The following is a 6,772-nucleotide window of genomic DNA, read 5'->3' as shown; positions in this document are numbered from 1 at the left end:
CTGACTCGGTGTCGAGGTGGAGAGGGCCACGCACAGAGCTAACCGTCTTGCACACAAGCCACCACGGGGCCAGGGAAACCAGAGCCGGGCTGGCGCTCATCCAAGGCGCCCCTGGACACTTGCTAAGGCTCCACACATGGCCGCCTGGACTACTGGCTTGGGGGGAAGGCTGGGGTGTGGCCTGGGGCCGCCTGGCCCTGGCTCCTGGGAGTCTGTGGCCCAGGCCCGTCCTGGAGCTTGTCCTCTGTCCCGGGCAAAGGCTGGAAGATGAGAGACCTAAGCACTCCCCAGCCCGCATCTCCAACCTGCTCTCACCCTCAGCACGGCTGACGTTTTGGGGGGCTGTGCCCACAATGTAGGATGCAGAGCAGCGTCTCTGGCCTCGCCTAGCTAAACGAGCCCCCTGCCCCGGCCAGTCAGCAGTCACCCCCGATTGAGAACCGCTGCTCTGGACCCAGGAGCCCCCGGCCACTGGGGACGGCGCTGCCAGCTGCCAGACGGGCTGGCCTTCCTGAGGGAATGCTCGTGGTGGGCTGACCTGGGGGGAGGTCCTGCCCACACCCTGATTCCTGGGAGCATCGGGGACTCTGGTCTCAGCCCAAACATCCCCCAGAGGCGTACCTCCGCATGGCTGGAGTCCGGCCGCTCGGGCCAGGGGAGGGCTTTGGCTCCTGTGCCCAGGGGGACAGAACGCAGCAGACTGAGGGGCTCAGACACGCTGCTCGCCTGCCCGCAGGGCCTCCCAGTGGCACCCACGTTCGTCACTGTGTCCCTGCATGTGGATGCGCTCCTGCCCCCACTGGGAGCTCAGTTACCTCCCGTGAGCTGGTGGGCTCCCTTGCTGGGGTCCAGCCCCGGGTGGATCCAGGGAATTCGAAGCGGGGACGGCGTCGGCGAGGATCAGGAAACAATTGCTTAATTAAACGTTAATTAAGGATATAAAGAGTAATGGAATGAGGATAGCTCAGTGAGGAAACTCAGTGGAGAAAAGAGGCTGAATAATTCAGCCAGAAGGTAAGAGAAAGAACGACGTGGTGAGACCAAGTTTCGGTGAACAAGGCCCGCACTTTATTTTCCAAAGTAGTTTTTATACCTTAAGTTATGCATAGAGGATAATGGGGGAAGGGGTAGAGTCTTGCAGCAAACCAGGCTTTCTTCCTGCAAACTTATCATATGCAAAAGCTTCGGTGATTTGCATCATCTTCTGGCCCGGAGGCCTGTTAACATTTTAAGACCCTTTCTTCAGAAAACTTACTTTTCTCTAAAGGTGATTAGTCAGGCGCCACCCTCCAAAAGCATTAGATAAAGTTGCATTCCTACAGAGCAAAGGTGTGGTGGGCTATAACAAGAAAAAGAATTGACTCAAGGGTCCCAGGTTACAAACATTAAAGCTACTACTTACACCAATTATATTAATCAATACACTGCCAGGGACACAGCAGGTAAGGGATATGGAAACTTAGCAGCAAACATTGGCCCAACAAGTGAAAATCCCTTCACCAATACAATTTCTAATCAATCTTTTAACTGCTCAAAGGAATCTGTATTTAGACAGTTTAGAACATCTCATGCCTCTCACAGTTGGGACATGTGGCCGGAAAAACCTATTCGGGCAGGCTAGAGGACTTCCAAAGGAGTTTGTAGGTTGAAACACTGTCACACCCAGGAATTATTAACTGGAGCTGTAAGCTAACTCTTTTTTCAGAGAGAGGTAGTGGGGGACAGCCCCCCGTAAAGTCAGAGGTGTAGGTGAAAGCACAAAGCAGAAAGTAGGCAGACTCTGGTTTTGGGGGTAGATGCTCGAGAATTTCCAGGGGGACTCCTGAGGCTTGATCCCGCCTTTGCGTATGCCGAGCCTCCTTCCTCATGACCTTTGTCATGGGCGGAGCTCCTCACGCTGGCTCCCGGCAGTGATAGAATTCCAGTTGAGCTACTCCAGACCCTGAAAGATGATGCTGTGGAAAGTGCTGCACTCAATATGCAATATGCCGGCTCCTGGCATTCCCTCCCCGCCCAGGCTCTCACCCAGCTTTCTGGAACATCAGACTCACATACCCACCCACCCACCTGCCTCCCACCTCCTGAGCACCTGGACCCTCAGGCACCTACCTCGGACTCAACACGCCAAACCAGAAGCCAGCTCTAAGGCAGCCGAACACTCTCCAGTGGCCTCCCTTCCCCGCTCCGAGACGGTCACCCAGGCCTCCCCCTCCATCTGCGTGGCCTGGCCTTGGTTCCATCTTTATCCCTCTCTCTGCCTCCTGGCCGCTGCCACCACCTCAGTCCACTCCCCACTCAAGACAACCGTGACCCTCCAAATGCATACCTCATCCTGCGAGGAGGCCACACGGGGCCCTCCTTGGCCTCCAGGGCCCCTGGAGAAAACCCAGTCCCCACGCCCTGCTCATCCCACCCTGCAAGACTTGCTGACCCCTGCCCACGTCTCTTGTGGGCCACAAGCCATGCCAACCGAGGCACGTTCCCAGCCCAGTTAGTGGCTCTTACAGCTTCTGTAAACATCTCGTTAAACAGAGGCAATCAAAGCCAAGACTGCAGTATCTTCAAAATAACATTCACATGTATACAGATCAGTCCCACAGAACATAGTGAGAGGGAAAAGAATTTGCCTGCCAGTGCAAGAGAAGTGGGTTTGATTAGGAAGATCCCCTGGAGTAGGAAACGGCAACCCACTCAAGTATTATTCTTGCCTGGGAAATCCCATGGACAGAGGACCCTGGCGGGCCACGGTCCATGGGGTCACCAAGAGTCGGACATGACTGAGCACGCATGCACGCAGGGCTCAGAGGAAAATCCATTGTCCTAGTTAGTTACATTAAAATAATCAAAACAGCATCTCGTGTAAGACATTAGTAAAAGAACAATCAGAATAGTAGGGAAAGCAAGAGGAAGAATTTAGGAACAACTGAAGCAGAAATTGAGAATTTGAAGTCAGAACAGATCTTGGAAAAAATATACAGCTGTTAGCTAGCCAATCAGTAAAAATTAAGGAAGTGTAAATACGCAAAGCATGAAATGAGAATGGGGAAATAACGTAAGCTATAGAGGAAGTTAAAAGTACTAGAAAAGATGACTCATTTCAATAAAAATAAATTTGGAAACTTGACAAAATAACCTTTCTAGGATAAATAGGATTACGGTACTTAACACTTGGTAAAAACATCTCTGTTTATCAGAAATTCAGATTTAATTGGGCAGGCTTACAGGTCCCAGGAGGAGCAAAGATCTAGGTGGGTCAGCGATCACACAGAAAAGCCGAGAACGTTGCAGGAACAGTGGCCTACCTCGAACGCCGTTCTGGAAAGTTCCCCAGTGTCCTGCCATTAGGACCATAGGCTTCTCCTGCCAACTGTGTTCGGGAAACTCAACACAAAGTCCTCAAAAAAAACAATACTCGCAAGGAGACTCCAAGCAACACATTCAAAAGGACAGCACGTCCCCGGCGGGCCCTACAGCAGGACGGCTGGGAACGTCTGTGAGGGCCTGGACTCCCCTCTCAGCAGAGGAGAAAACCCAGGGTCATCTCCACGGAGAGGCGTCTGACGGAAGCCAAGACTCATTCTGGATTAAGAAAAAAACAGCCCATGGACCTAACACCCAAACGCTGAAAGAGACCCACGGGTACTCCCTTCACGTGAACAAATATCTCAAAACAACACCAACGTCTGCTGGACACTGGCCACGGTTAGGAGCCGCTCTGTTGCTTTCCACGTACGAATCCACGTAATTCTCCCGAAGGGAAGGGAGCCACGATGACCCCCGTCTCGCAATGAGAAAGTGCGCACTCAGTCGCGTCGACTGTGACCCCGTGGTCTGTAGCCCGCCAGGCTCCTCTGTCCGTGGGGCTCTCCAGGCAAGAACACTGGAGTGGGTTGCCATCACCTTCTCCGGGAGATCTTCCCGACACAGGGATGGAGCCCAGGTCTCCTGCATCTCCTGGAACTGGCAGGCGGATTCTCTACCCGAGCCACAGGGGAAGCCCATGTTGAGAATACTGACGTCCCAAAGCTCCTAGGGTCCTGGAGTGTTAGTGTAAGTGTAAGTGTAAGTTCCCAAGTGGTGGAACTTGGGAGGCGGGTGCAGTAAAGGAGTCTTGACCCCCTCCCTCCTACCACATACAGAAATTAATTTGGGATGAACCCTAGGCCTAAATGGGAAATCTAAAATAATTGCGGGGGTGGGGGTGAGGGACCTCAAGAGGAAGGGGATACATGTAGAACCGTCTCATGGCTGATTCATGCTGTGTGTAACAGAAGCCGACACAAAGTCGTAACGCAATTACCCTCCAGTGAGAAAGAAAAAGTTATAAAATAACTGCCTCAGCAGCTGGTCCAGCGTCACTGATTATAAAGACCTTCACCTGCTCACTAAATTGCATCAGTGCTTTTGTGAAGCAAACAAACAAAAACTCAAGTAAACCTCAGAAACCGTCAACCACGAAGTCCACAGAGACACGCAAATATGTACGGGACTCTGTGCCTCTGCTCGAGGAGCACGTCAAGCAGTGGGGAGAAGAGGAATGGTTAACAATCAGCACGAGAGCACGCAGGTAGCCGCCATCTGGGGAAGCAGTAAGCGGGACCCCTGCTCTTTTTATTTATACCAAATTAAACTCCAGTCGGACCAGGATTTAAGAATAAACCCATTTAAAAATGAAACTGAAAAGAAAAACCAAAATTAAAATTTTTCATTAGAAATGAAACTACCCCCCGAAAACACCATACAGATATTGTAAGAAAATGAGAGAATGTTCTATTTATGATCTTTGAGTAGGGAAGTCCTTTACTGGGCATGACATAAAATCAAGAAGCCATGTTGGTTTTTTTTTTTTAAAAGGATGCTGGGGAGATTGAGATGGGCGTGTACACACTGTTATATTTGAAATGGATGACCGGAAAGCACCTGCTGCACAGCACACAGAACCCTGCCCAGTGCCACGTGGCCGCCTGGATGGGGTGTGTGTGTGTGTGTGTGTGTGTGGCTGAGTCCCTGCACTGGTCACCTGGAACTCACAAATAAAAAGGTTTTTAAAAAAAAAAGAAAGAAAGGGTTAACTAGGACTTCGCTGTCGGTCCAGCGGTTAGGACTCTGCGCTTCTAATGCGGGGGATGGGGTCCAATCCCTGGTCAGGAAACTAAGATCCCACCCGACGAGCAGCATGGCCAAGACTGTTTTCAAAAGAGAATAGATCTGAACACATGGAAATTTAAAATGTTGATGTGGAAAATATTTTAAAAGATCAACGACAACCTTGGGGAAAGACAGTTTCAATACATAACATGGCCTGAGCCTGGTTTCTTTAATATTTAAATACTTAAATATTTAATAGCAAAGACCAAGAATCCATTAGAAAGAGGCACAAGGATGTGACCCGTGAGGCCCTGGGAAGAGAACTACAAATGGTGATCTCAGCGCACACAGTTGTTCAACCTCCCTGGTAAACGTGCCAATTCAAACAACAACGAGATCCCACAAAGCGAACAGCTGCAGCCCAAAGGATCCGTCTCTGAATGCTTCCAAACACTGATACCAGGAAAAAACAGTCTTACACAAACTTCCCCAGAACAGAGAAAATATTGCCCAACTTTTAATGAGGCCAGCAGAATCCTGAGAACAAAACTTGACGAGGACGTTTCATGAAGGAAAAGTACAGGGTGATTTCATTCACTCACAGAGACGAAACATTCCTAAATGATACATGAATTCACCACTATCAATTTGGGTTTATTCTGGGAATATGTGATTGGTTGAACATTACAAAATCAAGCAATTCTGGGAACTCCCTGGCAGTCTAGTGGTTAGGACCGCCAAGGGCCTGAGTTCAATCCCTGGCCTGGGAACTAAGATCCCACAAACCCGGCAACGTGGCCAAACAAACAAAAGCAAACACTCAAGCGATGCAATTCCGTGTTAACGCACGAACAGAACAGGAGGAAAAAACATCCACCCTCTCAACAAACGCAGAAAAGCGTCTGGCAACACTTGCCAACTCCACTGAGCACTAAAACTCGCAGGAACTAGGAACGGAAGGAAACTTCCTCAATCTGGTAAATGGCGGCTACGAAGCCCTACTGGACTCCATACGTCACGGCGAAACCTGACCGCCTTCCTTTTGAGACCGAGGCCAGCTTCTCTTGAGAAGGACACATGGTGTTTGCTGGCTTTCACTGTTTTCTTTCCACACGGAAAGAGAAGTCCTTGCCCAGGCAGTCAGGTGGGAAAGACAAACAGAAGGAGAAAGAGCTGGCAAGGAGGACAGAAGCCGTCCGTGTGTGCAGGCGCTTAACAGGGAAGCGAGAGAAACCCCAGTGACACGTGCAAGGCCGCTGGAGCCAGGGAAACACGCAAAGATCACCGCTCTCTCTACGGATCCCTCCCAAACGGAAAACATTTCTTTTTGGACTGAAATCACTTATGATAGCATTTTGAAAAATCCAAGCCTAAAAGTAAAAGAAACAGGTATTCGAGACCCCTACGTTGACCAAGGCTGCGAACTATAACTGCAGGATGTGAAGAAGACTTGAATAAACGGAAGCTTGTACTATGTTCACGGACTAAGAGAGTCAGGACGGCGAAGAGACCAATTCTCCCCACGTCCACCCGTAAATCCGATGCAATTCTAACAGAAGTCCTCACTTTTTCCGGGGGGCTCTGTTTGTGGGTTTTGTGTGTGTGTGTAAATTGTAAGCTGATGTTGAAATTCATGTGGAAACACCAAGAGCTAGGACTAGCCCAGGCAGTCCTGAGTGAAAGT

General features: G+C 50.1%; 1 long non-coding RNA gene across 1 annotated transcript; it reads right to left on the bottom strand.

Annotated features, from left to right (window-relative positions):
• Positions 1 to 1,045: 1,045 nt before the first annotated feature.
• LOC147355858 (uncharacterized) lies at positions 1,046 to 3,545 on the bottom strand. Its single transcript, XR_015144075.1, has 2 exons — positions 3,303 to 3,545; positions 1,046 to 1,955 (listed from the first exon to the last, which is right to left on the bottom strand). It is a non-coding gene; the product is annotated as an uncharacterized LOC147355858 (long non-coding RNA).
• Positions 3,546 to 6,772: the final 3,227 nt, after the last annotated feature.

The sequence above is a fragment of the Bos grunniens genome, chromosome 17 (genome assembly GCF_055505025.1).
Source record: "Bos grunniens cultivar Pamir isolate PY7600 chromosome 17, Bosgru_T2T1.0, whole genome shotgun sequence".
Classification (NCBI taxonomy): Eukaryota; Metazoa; Chordata; class Mammalia; order Artiodactyla; family Bovidae; genus Bos; species Bos grunniens.
This window is presented reverse-complemented; position numbering and strand designations above follow the sequence as displayed.